Consider the following 21,532-nt stretch of genomic DNA (forward strand, 5'->3'; position numbering starts at 1 on the left):
CACAAATAACAGAAAACTTAAACGAAAGAAATTATAAACAACAGACTACCTACTATTCTCTTACCCAAAAATACTTAAACGAAAGATGTAACCAACTATGTCGCGTGGAAATACATTATAATTATTGGATAACTCCAAAATACGTGCAATCACTTCTAAATTTACTTTGCCAGGCGCAGAATTGAAGCATTCTCTCGGCCATCTCCGTAGTAGCTCAGAACGACATCAGAGCGTTGGTCCGACCGTGGTCCCAGGCGAAAACCTGCTTACGAGCAGACACATGGAAGGGGATGCGGGAGGGGATTGGAATTGAACACTCGGTTTCTTGAGGAAGGCCTAGATTAAACGACCAAGATGACTGCTCATGAGTCGGATTTGGAGGAGGATAGAAAGTTCCTCGGAAGAAGACGTCTGACCTCGGGCGGCCGGGTATGCGGAGTGCTGCTCCTTAGGTGCAGGTGACCCGATACACCGGCGCAACGGAATACGTTGGACGCGAGGCGACCAATGTGTACCTCTAGGGTTTCTATTTTTAGGTTGCGGTGAGTGGCGCGTGGTGTTCACGTAGTATGGTACCTGCGTCACTCGCCGGAGGGTGAGGTTCCGTACGACCTACAGGATTCCTCGTTGAGTAATACTCGCTAGGACATTGTGATGTCATCAATGTATAGTGCGTAGAGAGCAGGTGACAAAATTCTGACTGGGACAACGGCAGCGATCGGGTCGCTGCTAGCACTCTCAACTCTCACGCAAAATGTCCTGTCACTTACAAAGCAGAGCGGCAAAAACATGCGCGACGTGCTGGGGGGTGCCCGCTCTGAGCACTTTATGAAGTAAGCCCGGGTGCCAGACGCGGTAGAATACGCGTGCTACGTAAAGGAAGATTGCTATTGTACACTCTCTCTCGGTTGATCACTGTTGCGTAGTTTACCCAGAGTGGTGTACCCGCTCGCCAAACTGCTCGCTTTGTGGGTGGATGTGTGACTGAAGAAGTGAGAGGAGTAACTTCTCGAACAAATTGGCGACCGTACTAAGAAGGATTATAGATCGATATCCCTCAGCAGCATAATGAGCAGGCCTTTTCCATGCCCGGGGGAAAGAAGCCAGGCGGGTGCGGCGGATCCACTATTATAAGCAAAATGTTGCGGGGCACGACGGACGCGTGATGGGCGGCGAACCGTTAATCAGCAAGGATTTTTTAGTACTGTAATTTTAAATCTGTGCTACTAATCGTTTCAAGTACTTATTATTATATATTTAAATGACTATTTTTAGATAGTTAAATGACTATTTTTAAACGGAAGAAATTATAAACAAAAACTTACCTACTAATAACTAATACAAAAAATATGAAACCAATATCGCGCTGAAATAATACATTTAACTGAAATTATTCAATATGTGAAACGCATCTAAATCTTCTTTGCTATAGAGGCAGGCGGGTTTTTTTTCGAGCTTGTGGTTAATGCTGTTAAAACAGCGACACCGGTTGGGTAGGCACTACGTGGCAGCCTGTGAGGAAAATTAAATAGAATGCATCGGCCGGGAATCGAACCCGGGCCGCCCGCGTGGCAGGCGAGCATTCTACCACTGAACCACCGATGACTGCTCATCACGCGCTTGTGTATAAGTAAGCAAAACGTCGCGAGGCGCGTTGCGCAGCAAGGATGTTTTAGTATTTTAACAACTTCTAAAGTACTTATTAAAATGAAAAAACAGTAAAAGACAGTTCATCTACATTAAATGGCCAACGTAACTAACATACTTATTTATATGCTGAGAGTAAGGGATAAGTAAAACTTGAGTCGGCACAGCTGATGAGTCAACGTCTTGCTGTGTCAACAATTAAATGCGTTTTTCTCTAAAACTATTCGCAATTTCGAAATAGTGTAAAATGCAAATTTTATCTTCGTTTAACGTAGAAAATTAATAAAGTATTTTAAAGGATAAGGACTAATACCATTATGGAAAAATATCCCTCACAATAAAAAATATATTGAAATTACTATTTTTAGACAGAAATATGATCACTACACGTTATCCTTAAAAGATAAAAATATACTCTCGCGGACTTTTTTGTAGATCTTATTAAGAGGAACAATACTCCAGTACATTTTTTTCATGTAGTACTTACCATTAAAGCAGCCCATGCGCGAAAGTGTCTCAACGGGTAGGACTTTATACACATTTATCGTATTTATGTTAATTTACATAAAAATGTACAAATAATAAACTATATATAAACCTTCTACGAAAAACACTCGACTTAATGGTGAAGACCGCATAAAAATCTGTTGGGTGGTTTAGAAGAAGAAGAGTTAGAAACAACAGACAGACACGAAAAGCGACTTTGTTTTATAAGATATAGGACAATAAAATCCATATGTTAATGGATTTGCATTAGCATAATACGAATTGGAGAGTAATATAATCAAACACAAAGCATAGTAAGTAATTAATATCATTACACAGGGATTACATAACAATAATCACCACCCATTAGTTATATATTTATAACGTATTTTAACTTTTCGATAGTATATATTATGATACATGTACATACATTCGACCCCCACTCGACCCCCATTCGATATGTTTATATTTCATATTGAAATTGAAAGGGGGTGGTAAAAGCTCTGAGTTTTTCCAGTCTACTCAGTAATTAACGAGGTACGCTGGACATAAGAGAAAACATCATGTCGAACAGAATATATATATAGATAGATTTGTATAGAATATAATATAATAGATTTGTATGGAATTTGTATTGTATTGTTTGAATTTGATTTGTATGGATTATATGAAATCTTACTGTATGCTAGAGGCACTATAAAAATACTTTTAACTATGACTTGGCAAAGATATTTAATCTCGTTGAATTAAGGTATAATATATGAAAAACATAATTTTAACCGCAACGGAATCTTTGTGTGTAATTTTTTCTTTGCTTTTATTGACTCAATATTATATTTGAAATGTCTATGAAAATGAATATGTACAACTACAGTACAACTAGTTGTTAATTAAGCCTTATATTTTAAAAGCACTATTTTGTTTCTTTTAAAACAAAATTACTACGCTTATATATCTAGTTTATATAAAATCTGGTCTAAAATAAATGAAGAGTGGCATGAGTAGTTAACAAAACTTGAAGCATAATTGACTTTTAAACTTCTAAATAAAATATTTCTGCTCTAAATTGATTCTTAATAACCCCTCGCCTGGTCTTATAAACTGGAGATCACGAGTTCAGTCTTAAAGGTCATTCAATAACTACAACATATTTGTTTCATTTATGTTCATTGATATTATATATTAGATAAATAAATAAATATCAATAAGTACAGTTTATTAAACAATTTCTTGTACTGATATTGAATTATTTTAAATATTAAAATAAAAGTAAAAGAAAACAATAACTAATATTAAATGTAACAATAAACCCAAAAACAATAAAACTAACAGCTTCACGCTGAAGAAACATCATAAAGAATGGTAGACAGAGGGGCTCTGAGACCCCAATGTTAAGACAGTCCATATTCCAGTGAGAGACTTCCGCTCCCCACTTTCCGCCGAATGGAACCCACAACCATCACCGAAGCCGCGACAGCCTCATCACAAACATTGAAATTATATTTTTAATAATTCCAAATGTAGATATAGGATACATTTGTATGAGGTTTCGTCTAGACGGCCACAATAGCTCTTTTAAAGAACCTAAACAAAGGACACAATGCCAATCGTAATGTCTATTATTTGCTGCAATATAAATGAAAAAGCGTTTTTAATCAAAGGTAATAATGAACTTACTGAACAAAAACAACATAATGTATGGAGTTTTCTTTTGAAATTGTAATTATATCAGAAAATGAGATGAAAATTTCGACGTTGTTAGACTCTAATTATCCTGCTAAATGTCGATAGAAATTAGGGAACAAGTATAATTATTAATTAATTGCAGTTCCCAAAAATTATTAAAAAATTAGGCCATCGTAGCACAGTGTGTAACTAACTATAAACAAGTCTATAGTGGGTTCGATGTCGACTCGGGGGAATGATTTATTTAATTTTTATTTCTTTGTTCGTAACAAGATAAATGGTTTACACAGACGGACAGACGGACAACAGAGTGATCTTATAAGGGTTCCGTTTTTTGTTTTAAAGTACCTACGGAACTCTAAAAACAGAATAGAAACACAAATAATGTTTATTACTCTAGCTGTGAAATAATCCATTTACATACATATACACATAGGACGTTTACATGTGTAAACGCAGTATCGCTTTAATATATTTTTTATTTTTAAAGTGCCGAGTGCAGTTTAAATTTTTAAAAACGATTGTAATAAATTATTTACGCATTTCACTCAGAGTAACACTGCATAACCGATATGCTACATATTATACAGCGTTGGTAATTCAACCAATTCCCGTATCTATCTATATATATAAAATCGAAAGGTCACTCACTCATTCATCAGAAACTACATGTCCTAGGAATCTGAAATTTTTCCATAGGAGTTATTTATAGGACGTAGATGCTCGCTAAGACGGGAATTTGCAATATTCGACTCCTAAGGGGTTGTTTTTGGGGTTGAGAGTTTGTATGAAACTTCGTTACTACAAATGATAGGAGTCTCAAATGTTACATGGACGTCACATAAAAGACGTAGGTACTTATGGAGACAGAAATTAATAATAACGTAGTTCACGCAGGCAAAGCCGCGGGCGGGCCGCTAATATTCCATAAAATTGATAATGACAAGCTGATATTGTCCTAAAATAGACGAAAATGCTCTCAGCATTTATTTGCGATATCTAAAATCTTTGTTTTTTTCTAAGAAATTTCTTATTCTTAAAATTACAAATTATTAATTAATTTCCTTTCTCCGATTTCCTTGTAGTATCAATGTATATTAGTATCTAAGTTAAACAAGCTAATGGATATTATGTTAGATATGAATATTATGTTAGATATGTTCAATAAGATATTATTAATATCATTGAGATACATATACAAGAATAGAAAGGAATAAATTATAAGTTTAGATGATAGACATATAAAAAAACAAGTTTTTTTTTATTTAAATAAAACATACAGAGCCTTTGTAGTACAATTATTTAAGCTTCCATATCATGTCTATTTTGGCACGTGTTCCATTTTAATTAAAATTATATGCCGAGATAGAATAAAAGATTCAAGATAACACTTCTTTGTCTTTTACCTTTTGTCAGAGTCAGATGAAAAGAATTTTCAAGTAGTCTGTTGTGAAAGTGGGCAAGAAGAAAGTATCTTTTATCGTCTCTGAATTAAACAAACAATGCACTCGTACAACAATCTTAAATAAAACTTAATGAAACTCGATGAAAACTATCACAACTTAGAAACACAGGAAAATAAGTTGATGCTTACGAGTAAATATTCAAATGTACCTATTAATTGTTTTATACGTTTGTATCAATTAAGTATTTTATTTATATCATGTTTTTTCCTTACCTGGAGGAAAGGGAACCTAAAAACCTGCTGTTAAGCGGTTCGTTCCTATGAAAATACTTTCGCCGAATTTTGAATTTAATTGTTACCAAACCGAGAAGAAAAACATAAATAATCAATTACCTCGAGTGGGAATCGAACTTATAACCTTAAACACTTGTGCCCCATGACAGTGTCTCATATTATTTTCTAAAAATATTAAATGTTTTATACTATAGATAAATGGAAAGACTGTGTCTTACCCGCACCCTATATATACATCGACAATTTCCTTATCGTATATTCCAAAAATACATTCTAATCTATCCCCTAAAGGCAATAATGTCGAGAACCGCATTCTTTTATGTAAATGGCCCGATTTTCTTATCCACACATTTAATAAAACACTGTAAGGGTTACCATGTGCATATAAATTCTAAGGAGGGACAAGTCTTTATATATAATTTTAAGGAAATAATTTAAAATGTTTTTTATGTTAGATAAAATACCTGTTTTAATAATAAATGTAACTTCAAAAGTCAAAATAAAGATAGATTAGAGATTTTGTATGAATACATAACTATGAATGAAACTTCTAAACAATATCTTCTTAAATATGTAGGTTATTAAAAGAATACGAATCGGCTTCACGCTGCATCCCGCACACAACAGGGTAGGCAGAGGGAACCTAGTGTTAAGATGGAGTATCTTAACACCATTCTCCATTGTTTGCCGAATTCTGGAGGCATTGCGTGTTGAGTGGCAGAATTCAACGAATATGAATGAATGATCATTAAAAATTTATCTCTATTTGTAAACAACGATCTCTAGAATGAATTAGTAAGATTTTTTTCTGGTTGGTGTGAACTTTGAGTTGGAGAAAACACATATCACACGATTAGTGGAAATTATGTGGAAAATTGGGAGCTGCAATTAATTAAATCTTAGTACTAAAATACTTAACACATAAGAAAAATTATCTTCTTTGCCATTAAGTGATTAAAAATGTGATCTATTATATAGTCTGCGAAATCTTAGCTAAGCTTTACATTTGGGTGAGTGTTCATATATAGTGTAGGTAAAAAGTCATTTAGCCTTAACCGGTTTATATTGCTTTTTGACAACATTGACGGCCGACTTCTCTTGTGTTCTGAATATCTCACTTTTTTATTGGATTTATTAAAAGTAGAATATAATATTGGCACTATTACTGTACGAAGACGGAATAATTTACGTAAATCAAGAAAGCGAAAAAAAATCCTGAACACAACGCTGTCCTTGTTGTTATAATGAAAAAATCAATATTGACAAAAACGAGACATCTGATGAGAGTGAAAATTATGAGGATGTAATGTCTCTCGTCGAAGAAATGATATCATTTTTGCTGATTTTCATGATTTCGAATAATACACTTTATTTTTAAGTTTTTTTTACTCTTACTTCATAATCAATCACTCACACAGATGCAAAGCTCAGCTTGAGCCTCGCGAACTATTCTTGTCTCGAGCGATATGGATAAAACCTATTAAAATATTAATTAAAAACATACATATACGTTAATAATAATTCGAATATTTAAAGTCTTTTTAATGTGCCACATCCTGTAAGCTTTATAGGCCGTATTTTTACATATTCATCAACTCCAAGTAAAAAGCAATTGTGCGCCAATTAGGCTTATGAAGAGAAGTTTACCATATTTCACATATTTCCAGCGAGGTTATGAAAACGAAGACTTTATTTAGGGGAATTACTTGTAGGGAGGCGGGTTACGCCGGAGGGGGCTCTTATAGAAGCATGTATTGGAAAATGTCTATGTTATTATTTACGCGACGAGGAAAATTTGCGCCGCTAATACCCGTCGTCTTCTTCAGTTATTGAAGTTTTATTACTAAATACCAGTTTCATCCGCGCCCGAGAATTAAGCTCACATTTTATTAATATACATATATAAATGTATATATTAATAAAATGTGAGAATTATATAATTTATTAATATATATAAATATATTATAAATATTTTAATGGTATTCGTAATGTAGTGGAGATTTACGTGACCGAACACGACAGTAAATTCCATATTCTATTCTCTATTGTCTCACGTTACTGCACACAATGTCTCTAATAAACAGAGAGTTATGTGTTATATATATATGGATAATTTTAGCACCCATTTGCACTCATTTCAAACAAAATGAGTGCATACGGCCGCGAACTTCAGTTTGTCAACTTTTATAAATGTACTTCTCGTTGGCCTATAATCCTAAAATTGGTACAGAACCATCTGTGGGCAAGTTCGACTCGCATTTGATCTGTTTTTTAATATTATTATTTTCTATAATAATGTTGATAACTACTAATATAATATAAAACTTCAAGTCTTTCATAAATATAACTTTTTACGTTGCCATACAACGACGTATGTAATAATACTTTAAAGTTCTCATACTACTTGTAATATATGAAAATATCTTAATTCCTTAGACGTTATAACATCGACGCTATAGTAGTGCAGTCACTTTCACAGAGGCCAAAGTCGATATAAATTACGTTTCGCGTTTGATTCTGCTTTTGGCATCTATAGAAAAGAACAGACATACGTATTGTGACGGTTTCATTGAATTCGCATATTTATTATGAATTTTATTGAAAATATTATAAGTTATAAATTTAATTTAATAAGATTTACGATTTCAGAAATCGATTTTTGTTGGTTTTATGTGGATGTGTATTGCAGGCTAAGATCTGAAATTTATGCATAACCTAGAATGCATAAAATACAAGAAAAAAAAGAAAAGAAAAGTGTCAAGCGAATAGTTTACAGTTTTGTGGATACTAATATAAATAAACAAAGTTGAAAAAATTTTACCCTAAAGGAATGTAATAGGGGTTGAAAGTTTGTATGGAAAAAAAATAAATCGGCACCGATTTTTATAAAATTTGAAAATCAAACTCTTAAAAATATTTAATTGAACACGTGTAGTTGTTTAGAATTCACCCCTAAGGTTGTAAATAAGCAGACGAAACTGCGCGCGTCCACTAGTAAATAATAAAACAGAAATAAAAGATTTTTGCTTATAAATAACTATATTTATACTAAAAATAAATAAACAAAAGGAAACATATATGTATATAAACAAATAGTATCTTATCTTCAGTTCAAAGAGGATTAGCTTTGATGGTCTTTGTACATAGCAGGATACACCAACACGCTCTCAACTTGCCTACACAGTTTAAACACGTAGGCTGATATATATATATTGTATAATTGTATTATATAATAATTATTTTGTCAATGGATAAGGTGTCAGTGTAAAAAGTGAATTTTAAAAATGAAAAACTTATTTTTTACTTATCAAAAATATTAATGATACTTCAAAAACATAATATAGTTTTACTAAAATTATGCTAAAATTTCTAGAAGTTTTTGCACTATTTTCTGGTTTAATTTGAAAATTTAAGAATATATATAAGCACGGCTGCTAAAAAATTTTATGATATAAGTAATATTTATAACATAATGTATATTTTGGATTCCACACTGCAATAATTAGTTAATAACAATTCATATTTAACTTTAATCTTAACAACTGTTAAATAACAAAATAATAATCCAAAAATATAAACGAATTTAAAAAGCGAAATATTTTTTCTATCATATTATAACATTTCAAAATAAAGACAAACCTACTTAGTAATTAATTAAAAAAAATAACAAAACATAATTTTCTCCAAACTCGGTATCATAAAAAACCCTCGCATTTAGACAAAAGTGTTACTAGAGCTGAAGATCTGGTTCATTCCAAACAAATTACTTATCTGAACTACAAACTAGTACAAACTTTGATGAGCCAGATTACGAAGCTTGTATTACAATGTAGACGCGAAGCTGTACATATAACAAAAATGTAAAATAAAGTAAAAAGAAAGTATTTGATAACAGAATAAAACTAATGGGTGGTATCTTTTAACTTTTAACTACCAAAAATACGAGTATATATTATTATTGTAACATAATTAACATATTCATTGGATATTATCAGTTTTGACAGGCAGTTTTAATTATTTAAATTAAATAAACAAGAATTGCTTACCTAGTAATAAATCAAAATTATGTTCAAAAATTGTTGTGCTGTATTTCGCAATGTAGTGCTACGATACTGCATTCCCCATTTCCAGATGAATTCGAGGCATTACGTGTTTAGTGGTGAAACTCAACGCCGCGCTATGTACCTTGGTACTAGAGCGAAGAAATATTAAAAAGTAATAATCCATTCCCCCGAGTGGGAATTGAACCTACAACCGTCGCGTTACAATTCCACGTTTGTGTCCCTACACCACGACGATCTTTCTCTTCTTCTTCTTCTCTTATAAATCTATACCTCCTATATTATAAATTCGAAAGTAACTCTGTCTGTCTGTCTATCTTTTACGCAATCAAACTGGTAACTTAATTGTGATAAGATACTCATATAGAGATACTTGAGGGTCTCGGAATGAACATAGGATACCCTTTTTTTTCTCATATTTGTAATATTTTCTATATATATCAATATATTAAAATACTTATTAACTTGTCATGCAGTTTATTCCGCCATGTTAATAACAACCGTCGCTATGCTATGCGACCGTTGCTAGGCAACGATTTGCAAAGTTTGTTGTTAACCACGTCACCCAAAATGAGCTTGCTTAACGCATCTCTCTATTGAAAACTGAAAATAATTTCATAAATATATTTAATAAATATTCTTATAGTTCAAGCGGGCGTAGCCGCGTTCGGGTCCACTAGTATATATATATATATATATATAAAATTTATTTGAATAATTTTATCATGTGAGACTTTATGCTGGCATTATTAAAACCTTCGTGGCTTTATATCATCGGCCGCGACGTCAGACGTCTGACGTTTTGTAATATATATATATATATATATATATGTCACATATTACACATTACAAAACGTCAGACGTCTGACGTCGCGGCCGATGATATAAAGCCACGAAGGTTTTAATAATGCCAGCATAAAGTCTCACATGATAAAATTATTCAAATAAATTTTACATTCGCTTCAATAAAAACCTTCTGCGAATGTGAAAGTTGAATATTAATTTCAGTTGTTCGCATATTCATGTTTACTGCCCGCTTTGCGGATCGGTGCGAAAATTTTATGTATGTTTCTGGAAATTTGGAAAAAAATAACAGTCGTCGAGCTATTTGACATTTCTATCATTAAAAAATATATATTATTTATTAAGATATTTAAGCTGTGTGAAAAGTATTCGTATGTTTATTAAAATAAAAAAAGGCTTGTTTTTGAAAGAGGAAATCTACTTATTTTAGCACTGCATCCAGCACATAGCAGAAAATATTAATAAATAACAATTAATTTCCCCGAATAAGAATCGAACCTACACCATCACACTTACAGTCACTTGCTTGTGCCATTAGGCTAAGAAAAATAAATTAATTAAAAAAGTAAGTACTTATTGCACAACGCAATAAAAACTTTTAATATCTTACCTCAGAGCCAAAGCCTGCTCTTATAAAGTCCTTTATAAGTCCTGAACGAGTTAGTAGCGCCTCAGTTACCATAGTACTGTGCTAGGGATTTATTTCATGAATGATTTTTTGGAATATTCTTCATCATCTCTAAGTTCAGCTCGAGGGACGTTCTTGAAGATAGATATTATTATATAAACAAAAATCTTATAATATAATATATACTAATATTCGATTTTTAATGCATGTTTATTCAAATGGAGATATACAAAAACAGGGGCTTGATTTATTTATAATTTTATATAAACAATTTTCGTTTTAATATTAAAAATGATAAGTTCATTTTAAAAATGATTTATATTTCCTCTTAAAAATGTTTTCGTTGAAAAGGTTGTATTTTGTAATTTATAAAAAAATATATATCTATATAAAATAACCGCGACAAAGTCACGGTAAGTTGCTAGTTTCCGAATGAAATTAACATTTAATTTGCAAAGTAGGAATTTGATATTAAATTGACAACGTTTAATTTCAATATATTTTTTAGACATTTCCAAATGTTTAACATATACTTTATATGTATCTATTGTTTAAATACTAGAGATGCAAACTTGGCTTCGTCCTCTCAAACTTCTTATTATATACAAAATCTCAACATTTGTAAATTATAGCCTATGTTAAATTTAATGATACTCTATTACTGTTAAGTTTCATCAAAATCCATTCAGTACTTTTTGCCTGAAAATGGTACAAACATCCATCCTCGAAAACTAGGAACTTTCACATATATTGATATATCAACTAATAAGTTATTATCAAACAATTTAATATCTATCGCAATATAAAATTCACGAATCCATGAATAGTAATAGAAAACCGTAGTAAATAAATATTAACTAGCACTTCCATTATGTTTATTAAAAGAAAAATCTTGGCATTATTATTATAATATTTAACCTGATGGCTGTTTTCTTTTCGTTGACATTGTTTCATCTATTTGGAGCAAGACAGCCTTCACTGCATAGAACTCCATTGTTTAACATTTTTTTGTCATTTACTCTAAATCGTTTAAAAGTGCAGCTGGGACTCTAGTAAACTTCAATAGCAAAGACAAAACGACGACAAATGGATTTATGAAATTCTTATTTGAAAAAGTTTTTATAGTAATTTTTTTTATCTTGTTTATATTATATTTTTTGATGTCCTTACTGTTTTTGAGATATTAGCTTTGTTTATTTAGATTGTCTACTAGAGACAGTTAATTATTTATATCTATTTATAAATATATCTTTTAAATAAGGTATACAAGGTGGATGATAGTTGCTTGTTTCATTTACTTAACATTTATAACTAAACTCAAACAATTAAAGCAAATATCAATTAATTTTAATAGGCGGACATGTTACTAGATTTTCTTTCTTCTTCTTATATATTTAGAGAAGTTACTCTAAATACATAAGAAGAGTGGAGAAAAAGTCTATCTATATTCCAATACTCTTACATAATTCCATACAAAGTGTATATTGTATAGTGAAATGTGAAATCCTCATCCAGGGCAAATAGCATATATGTAAAAAACATATTCAATATAAATTTTTGATTGTTCATTTAAACACTTATGTATATTCCAGAATACTTATGTTAGTTGTTCATATATGCACCATACATATGCAGCTTAACGCTGTATCCTGTCAGAGATAGGACAGGAGTTGCAGTCAGGGGGGGCTCAAAATACATACAATCAATGTATGTATGTTTGTCATAATATTACAATAACAATAGCTCTTCTAATGTATGACGATATTTGAAAGGTAAATTGGTTCAAAATTTTAATTTTAAAAATTTTGAAAAGTCCTATGACATATTATATTAGTTTTATAAATCTTATATCTAGGTATAGTCATCGGCGCTTTCACGTATAACCTAATTACAGCATAATTTACTTACTTGAAAGGAAAATTCAATCATTTTATAAGGTAAAATTTCTTTTAGATATTTAGTGTGATTAAAAAATAAGTTATTTATTTTATTTTTCTCAATTTTACACTGCTATCGCAGGAACCTAATGTTAAGATAAACCGTTTCAGCCATTGCGTGTTGATTGGCGGAATCAACGCCTCGCTTCTGCCTTGATGCCAGATCGAAAATATTAATAACTATTACTTCATTCCCCTGAGTGGGAATTGAACTCATAACCATCGCATTACAGTAATTCGCTTGCGCCTCGATAGGCTCTTCTATTTCTGCAATCCCAAAATATAATGTAAAATTGACAATTATTCTCTACATTTTCTCTTATTTCTTTTTCCCATCACATATTAAGTTTTACAACAACAATCGTTAAATATTCCAAGGTAGTGTTATATTCAGTAATCCTCCTTTTGATAAACCATAAATAAATTAGGCGCTGACGTAACCAGCTTCGAAGAGCGTCTGATTTGAATCTTTAATTCGTAGAGTACTAGAAACCATTAACGTTCTCCGTACAGGTAATATTTATCGAGCCGATGTAAACATTGTGTGGGTTTTGTGTATCAGATCCGGATCGGATATCCCACCCTATCCTATCCCCGTGTCCTAGATTGAAAATATTCTTCTGTAATACCACGTTGCTAGGAGATTTGTTTTGGAGCAAAGAATTTATCAACAAAGATTTTTTTTGCTATATAGGTATAGCCATTTATTTGTAAAATATTCAGCATTTCTCAGCATCCTTGAATGATACCAATATATAGTCCTCGCAATACAATGTTTACATGAACTTTGTCAGTTCGTTGTTTACATAATACAAAAATATTTTTAGAAAATAAAATTAAACCACTGAAAATACTTCAATGATTTCAAGATTATATTAACGAGTACATATACACTATTCTATATACCAGTATATCTAAGTATGTCGCCTTGTTTGTTATTATTTTCTTGAAAACTAAATAAATTTCGGTATATTTTCATGGGACCATTTTTGACGTAATCTATGAAACATAACATTTCAAAATTGACTAAATAATAAAAAAAATAATTCGATTTGAAAACTTCTTTTACAAAAAAAATACTAATAAAATGAAATACGTGTTATTAGTCAACCTGTTTAAATATAGAAAGTATTATTTTATAGAAACCAAGAAAAAAATATATTACAAAGTTATTATTGAATTACTTAATCTAAATTCTACATAACAGAAAAAGCAATATAAGCACTCGAATGTAAATATTAGTGTAAATATATAACGTGAATATATTTAATACAAATAGTTTGAGGCCCTCTCATAGATCTGACTGACAGTTTTTGCTCATCGACACTTAATTTTACTCAACTGAAACATTGACAGATCCATTGTAATCTCGAACAATAAGGGACCACACAAATTTGTAACAATAATGGCCCTTATAACGGCTATTTTAACTTCATAGTCGCATAATAAGGATCTTATTAATTATCATCTTTTGTTTACAATTAACAATGCAATGAATGACGTTCTATTGCAATTATAATTAAACAAAAACTAAATACGCATACATACATACATGTATAAAGCATATAGAGCCTTAAAAAAAAAAGAAAACCCAAAAACCGCCATAAAATGTATCTAGGTCACGCAAATTGCGAGCAAGCAAAAAAAAAAAAGCAAAACAAATCGCAAAACAATGTTTACAAAAGTTAACAAGTTAGCAAGTGCCGTACGTAATAGTATAATAATAGAGACACTTACATTCGTTTCAAGGGCGCCTTCCCGCGGTGAGATGGCGTGGGGGTGCACGGCACCAGCACCACGTTCAACTTGGCTAACTTCGGCAGCGCGGACGTGGACGCGGCGGCCGCGGGTACCGGCGATTCATTACCGACGATCGTGGAAGCTGCACGCCGCCCGCCCCCCGCGTACCGCCCGCCCTCGCACCCGCCCGCCCTGCGCATGCGCACGCCAACCTCGCTCCTGTTGCATCTAAGGCCGCATCAGACGTGAACCCTATGAATACGGTTAAGCGATAAGTGATAAGTGACGATCGCGATTGTGGGACTGTAGGTGCCGTCTTGAAGGTTGCGCATTTGAACTTTCATTTTGGATTTGTTGTGGTTAGGGTAATATTTACAGAATTTATGATTATTTATATATATTTGTTATTTTTGTTTGATTGCATAATTAGAAAATAAAAAACTTTAAATTCTGTTATTATTAAGAAATTAAAAGAGTATATTACAATATGTGAATGTATATCTAAATACTAAATGACCTAATGACCTATCGTTTCCTATAAAAATGTAATGCTTGTATACATCCGTCAATTCAATAATATGGTAACTTAAACTCTTACATACATGAAAGAACACAAAAAATATTTAAATATTTCGATATAAAAACAAAGTAAACCTTAATCGCATGAACCTTTATCAGGGCAGAACAAGCTATACGTAATCCGTTTAAACATGTTAGACCTTATTTATAGCAGGACTAATAGCATCTAAACCCAAGACCGAGCTTTGGGGAACATTGAACAGAAACCCATTACTGTAAAGAATGTTCCAAAATTTTATTTTATATTTTTAAGATATTATAATAGCTTATGGATGGACATAACATATTTGAAAAGACCTTTCGTAATATGTATTTATTGGTGTAAAATTAAATTTTATATATCTTCTTCTTCTTCTTAACGTGCCTCTCCAGCTAGTGAAGGTTGGCAGTCAACTTCGCATACTTATTTCTGTCCCTAGCCAAATGAATTAAATCTATATATCTTACACAATGCATAATTTTAACATTTTTTTCTTTCAAGTATGCGATACAAATTCCCTCTAGATTAGAAAGTTGCTTTAGTATGATGAAATGTGCGATTGCAACCGTACTAGCATCAACTACACACAGCCAACCCCGTTTTTTACCTTTCCAATTTGGAAACATTTCAATATAAAAGGCAAACAAGTCTACATAATATAATGACAAAAAACTATTAATTGTTGGAAAAGTTGTGAATTCAAGTCTTACTTACTACTTCAAGTTTTTTTTGCATCTTATAAAAGGCAGTGAATATATAATATTTATTATTTTTATAATCTGTTAACTTTAAAGACATTTACACATATTTTATTCTGTATTCATTATGTCATATTTTTCTTAAGAAACGACATTTATTAATGTCACTATAATATATTAGACTCAATACTATTTACTATTAATATACAAGTATGGATAGGAAAACATAGATATATATATATATATATATATATATATATCTACCTGAAATAAATTCAATGAACTGAATATAAAAATATCGAACTCAGTTAATTGGAAGCGCTCTACGCATAGCTTGAAATTGTTTGAAAAGGAACGCTCGTTATAGCGATAGTTCATGATGTTCGATACTTGCACCAGATATTTGAAAAATACATATGCACGTGCAATTAAGAAAATTATTTTGATTTAGTATAACAGTTTTTTTATTATACAAGCAAGTAGGCAAAGCTTCTGCCTACCCCTATTTGCAAATATAGCAAGGTATACAGAAGGTACTCGGTAACGTAGTGTTGAGACAAGAGAGTGAGTGAAAAGAAGAGTGTCATACCTTATGGTAAGACACACCTTTTCATTAGAAATTTCCGTTGTCTAATGTTTTGGAGGCTGCATATCGCGAAAATAATTTATAATTATTTTATTTCATTTAAGGTTAACTTAGGAATACACCGTGATGTTATAGCACTCCCATGGAGCTTTCATTAAAAAAATCTCAAAAGGGATCTTAGTTTAAACAAAAAAACCGACTTTCATGCTTTTAACTTTAAATATACCACGTGTTAGATTTTATTCCATAAATGTCATTAACATTTTGTGGCGTGAAGTCCAAATATTCTGATAAAAGATAGCATTTTAAGAATTTTTTGATTTCAATATAAAAAAATATTTTTCCGTTTTATAGTCCAAGATTGAATATTATATGAAAATAAAAATAATTCATAAATTTAATACATTATTCGTATAAACATTTCTCATGTAAAATTGGCGCTATTCGTAGCGCTTGTAGCCGCGTAGTAAATTCGTAGCATCTAATTTTGAAAAAGTTATGATATTTACGCATTTATTATACAAGTCTAACTTTACTTTTACTTTACTTATATGTTTTCCGCAATCTTAATGATAAGCTGAAGTGACTTTTCTGAAAAAGAAAATAATCTGATAAATAAACGCCCTTGAGCATTTTAGGCCCTTTGAGAGAAGATTTCGGAGATAAAGAAAATGTGGACAGAAAGGTCGCGTTAAAGAACGATACCGCCAAAAACCTGCAAACAGAATGACTTTGATTTTTTTAACATTATTATGAAAAATTCTAATTAAATCCTATTTGAAGGCCAGTCACGGCGCAAGAGTACGAGGTGTGTAACTGTAAATGCGACTAGCTGTGGATATGATTCCGATACGAGGAAATGAAATATTTAGTACTTTCATTCCTTCGGTCTGGTGTCGAGAAAAAGCGCGCTGTTGAGTTCCACCACTCAACACGTAGCTCGAAGTGTCTTAGGTTCACTACACTACTTCCCTCCGCCTTCTCTTCAGTATGTGGGATAGAGTTAGCAGCTAAAAAATCCTATTAAAAAGATAAAAACAGTCAAAAATAAACTGGACAATGTAGAATGAACATAGAATGAAAAAAATAAATTTATAAATGTATAACATTCCATAGTTATATGAAGAAATTTAAATAAAAAAAATCTTATTTAGGTCGTCGAAAAGTAAATATTAAAGGAAAAGCAAAACCCAAACCACATCACCATATACGTTTAAGAGGAACGTTTAATGTACCATTTATTTTCGTTTTGGCTTACGGATTGGATTAACATTAACGCGACAAGTTAGGCCCGCGATTAAGCAGGTAGCCCTTCACCTAAATTAGGTCGGGCTAACCTTCGTCAAAGTCAAGTTAAAAGTCAATCGAATAACAACTTTTGGACCAATCCTTGACCATTTTAACTTCACAACTTCATGACTTCACAAGTTCAAGACTTCACTGTCTTCATTGATTGACTTCATTGATATTATTAAAAGATTCGATTATTTTAAGCTGTAAGTGACAAGACAAGTAGTCTTTTGGCACTCTGTATAAAATAAAGTATACATTATTATTATTATTTTTATACTTAACAATGAATAAAAGTTGAAGTTGAAGTTCCATGTCTTTCATTTTCGCTATTTCATTTTCGTATATATATATATATTGTTTTCCAAACAATTAGTAAGTCTTAGTAGAAGTAGTTAGTAAATAAATAGTACTCTTAGACTATTTCTTGAACCTATTTTAATTGCCTGGCATAGGGACACACTTTGTATCGTCTTATTTATCGAAATCAGTTAAATGTGTAGAAATTTCTTTTGGTATAATTCCATCTAAAAGAAAATCCCTTTGATATCCACCACCTTTAAATTATAATGACATAACAATTCAAAAACTCTTTTATTTTTTGCTTTGATACTAGAGTCAAAAAATAATAATTCATTTTCATGACTAGAGATAGAACCCACAACCAACGCTTTACTATCACACGCTTGTGCCCCTACACTACAAAGGCTTTTTTTATAAAAATAATTAATTTTATAATAAATTTCTTTTATAGTCGAATCGAATCAATGTAAATGATTTCCATTAAAAGGGTCTAACACAAGCACAGGTGTGCAAATTCAAACGTAAATAAGCAAATAGAGAACCCAAATACCTTTCTGTACTATAGCATTAACCATTTTCACAGTTAATTAGTTTTAATTGCTGAATTTTAATTGATATTATAACTAATGCTTTACTTTATATACAATTTAATTTAAAACGTGTACAACTTTTATAAAACAAATATTTATATATTTTATTTATTTGAAAAAAGTATCTGGATTCCATTTTTTGTTTTAACTCAATTAAATTCGATTGTTTTTAGTAGTCATGTGTAATATTAGCAAAATATACTTTCATTATACCTTTAATTAACAGGATTCCGTTATCTATATATGGACCGTTTATTTTGAAAGTGGTGTAAGTCCATTTTTGAGAAAAATGAGCTATCACGTTCATGCTTAATTTAATGTAATTTTTTTATATATAACTAGTCCGTGTTTAACTTCTCAAAAAAAACCCATGTTTTGAACAACTTAAAATCGGTCAGTAAATGAAATTGCATAATCAGCGACATACTAACCTTTAATTTTCTCGAAACAAAAGAAAATGGACTTACACCACTCTCAAAATAAACGGTCCATATATAAAAGGACTTGTCCTCACTGACTGAGGTAAGACGCACGCACAGCCGTAACCGCTGTCCGTAGAAAGATGAAATTTGGACAGATGTTTACTTTCGTAATCTGGACATCCACTAAGAAGGGATTTTCAAAAATTTTAACCTTAAAGGGGTGAAATAGGGGTTCAAAGTTTGTATGGAAAAATCTTTAAATCGCCACCGATTTTTATAAAAATTGAAATTTAGACTCTTAAAAATATTTCATTGAACACATGTTTCATGGGTTATTAGAATTCACCCTTAAATATGCAAGCGAAGCTGCGCGCGTCCGCTAGTTCTATTATAATTTACCTAGACACCAATAGCTTTAATAAAATGCAACGTAGCTAAACAACGCAGTAAGTCATCTAAACAATTTATAAAGGCTTTTGAAACTTCCAAGAGTGTATGCCTAAATTCTTGTTTAAACTTGTGAATACCTTACATTAAACCAAATAGAAGCATTATAGGCCGTCACATACTTAGCTCAGCAAAGAGGTATTACACCACAAAGGAAATAGCTAAATCTTCCCCCATTTCACCTTAACTAAATCGTTAACTTCAGGAATTGTATCACAGTTTATCGCTATGTTTTGTATTTCTAATATTTTTTTATATTTATGTTGGTATAATATCCAAACGATTACATAAATTGAATAGATTTTTTGACTCTGATGAGAGCTTCGATATCTCAAATTCGAGCCGAAAGCAGGAACGGAATCAATAAACGCCGTTGCCTACTTTACGTTAGGTTGTCTCTGCTTACCTACCTGTTATGCAAGAAAATATGAACGATGACTAATGAAAAAACAAAACGCGAATTTGAAGTTTATTTCTTTAAGTTCAATTAAAAATGATAAGAAATTTATAAGAATATAATTATACCAATGAGGTTCTGAGCTAATAGTTAAAATTTAAAGACAAATTTTATTTTCTCCTTTTCAGAGCGTTTAAATAACTTTTTCTAAAAATGTTTTTTAGCTTTTAATTTATTATATGTTAGCCGAAACTATTATTTGTTATAGTTATATAATTTATGACAGCCATTTTTTATTTTATACAGATTAGGACTTAAAACAGCGATATAAAGTTCAGGAAGCTTTTAAAGATCATATCGGGCTTTTCCACTTACAATACTTCCATTTACAGTGCTTTTTGTTTCATTTTGAATGGAAAGTTACGGGTTCAGGGAAATAAGCGAGATATCAAAAGTAGAATAAAACCTGCACAAAAGAAAAAGTCATTTAGGACCTCAATATCTTCTACGTCTATTTAATGATATGATTACGAGAGAGAGGGAGAGAGAGAGAGTATTAATTATTTTAATCATACTTAAATTATATACTAAAATTTAAATGTTCTAGCCCGTCATATAGACCAGTCGTGGCGCAGCGAAAGCTTATGACTGTAAGAGCGACAGGGGTTCGATTCCCACTCGAGCAAATGAAATATTTAACATTTTCATTTCTTCTGTCATGGCTCTGTGTAGAGGCAAAGCGTAGAGTTGAGTTCCACCACTTAACACGTCTTAAAAATATGGGGAAAGTGGGGAGCGGAGTGTCTTAACACTAGAATCTCTCTGCCTACCATTCTAATATAAATTAATTACAAAAAATGTTAAATTTGAATAGCATCGCAATCACATCGTTGGCGCGGCGATAGAAATAAAGGATACGAGAGAGGGACCAATAAAATATGTAGATTTGACTGCGGCCGTATTTTTCTCGGTGTAATCTGCATTATTCAGGCTTTGTCACGAACTTCGACAGTTTAACAGCGTTTATCTCTCGCCTTGCAAATTGAGCTACGACTTTAAGACAAACGGGAGTCTCTTTCATTACCATAAACGACGTGGCCAATTCTTTTTTGGTGAACTGATGGATTGGACCCCATGGTTTGTTTGGACTAGCGTTACCGTTATAGTTCCGTTCCGTTCCGTCATCTTTTACCGGTTTTTTTTTACATTGAGTTAATAGGTAAATTTTATTTTTCTAAACTGCAACTGTGTCTAATAGAAATTGTGAATATATACATTATTTAAATATCCATAAGTATATTATATTTTTCATATTTACCAAATGAATTGAGGTAATATAAAAGAAAATTCTAATTACGGTTAACCTGACAAAATTTATACCACGATTACCCTATTTTATTAGCGAAGTTGAATTGGATTTTATTTTTAAGCAAAGCTCTTCCTTCACAAAGAGCAAAAAAGAATTTTCAACCGCAAAAAAATATGAAGTTGAAAACTATTGAATTTTCTGTGAAAGTTTAGTTACGAAGGTAATTTAAACATTTATTGGATT

At 31.6% G+C, this 21,532-nt stretch overlaps 2 protein-coding genes across 2 annotated transcripts in view; one reads left to right on the top strand and one right to left on the bottom strand.

Annotated features, from left to right (window-relative positions):
- LOC146539935 (lachesin-like) overlaps positions 1–14,825 on the bottom strand; it is a 77,313-nt gene extending 62,488 nt beyond the window's left edge. The window contains exon 1 of the mRNA XM_085207791.1: positions 14,686–14,825. The gene's annotated coding sequence lies outside the window, so the exon portion shown is untranslated. The remainder of the gene's footprint in view (positions 1–14,685) is intronic.
- The window catches only part of LOC146539934 (uncharacterized), a 146,938-nt gene that overhangs the window by 88,024 nt on the left and 37,382 nt on the right, over positions 1–21,532 (top strand). The window lies entirely within an intron of this gene.

Source organism: Heliconius melpomene, chromosome 3 (assembly GCF_056956725.1).
Source record: "Heliconius melpomene rosina isolate 202511_hmr_F chromosome 3, ASM5695672v1, whole genome shotgun sequence".
In the NCBI taxonomy this organism is placed as follows: Eukaryota; Metazoa; Arthropoda; class Insecta; order Lepidoptera; family Nymphalidae; genus Heliconius; species Heliconius melpomene.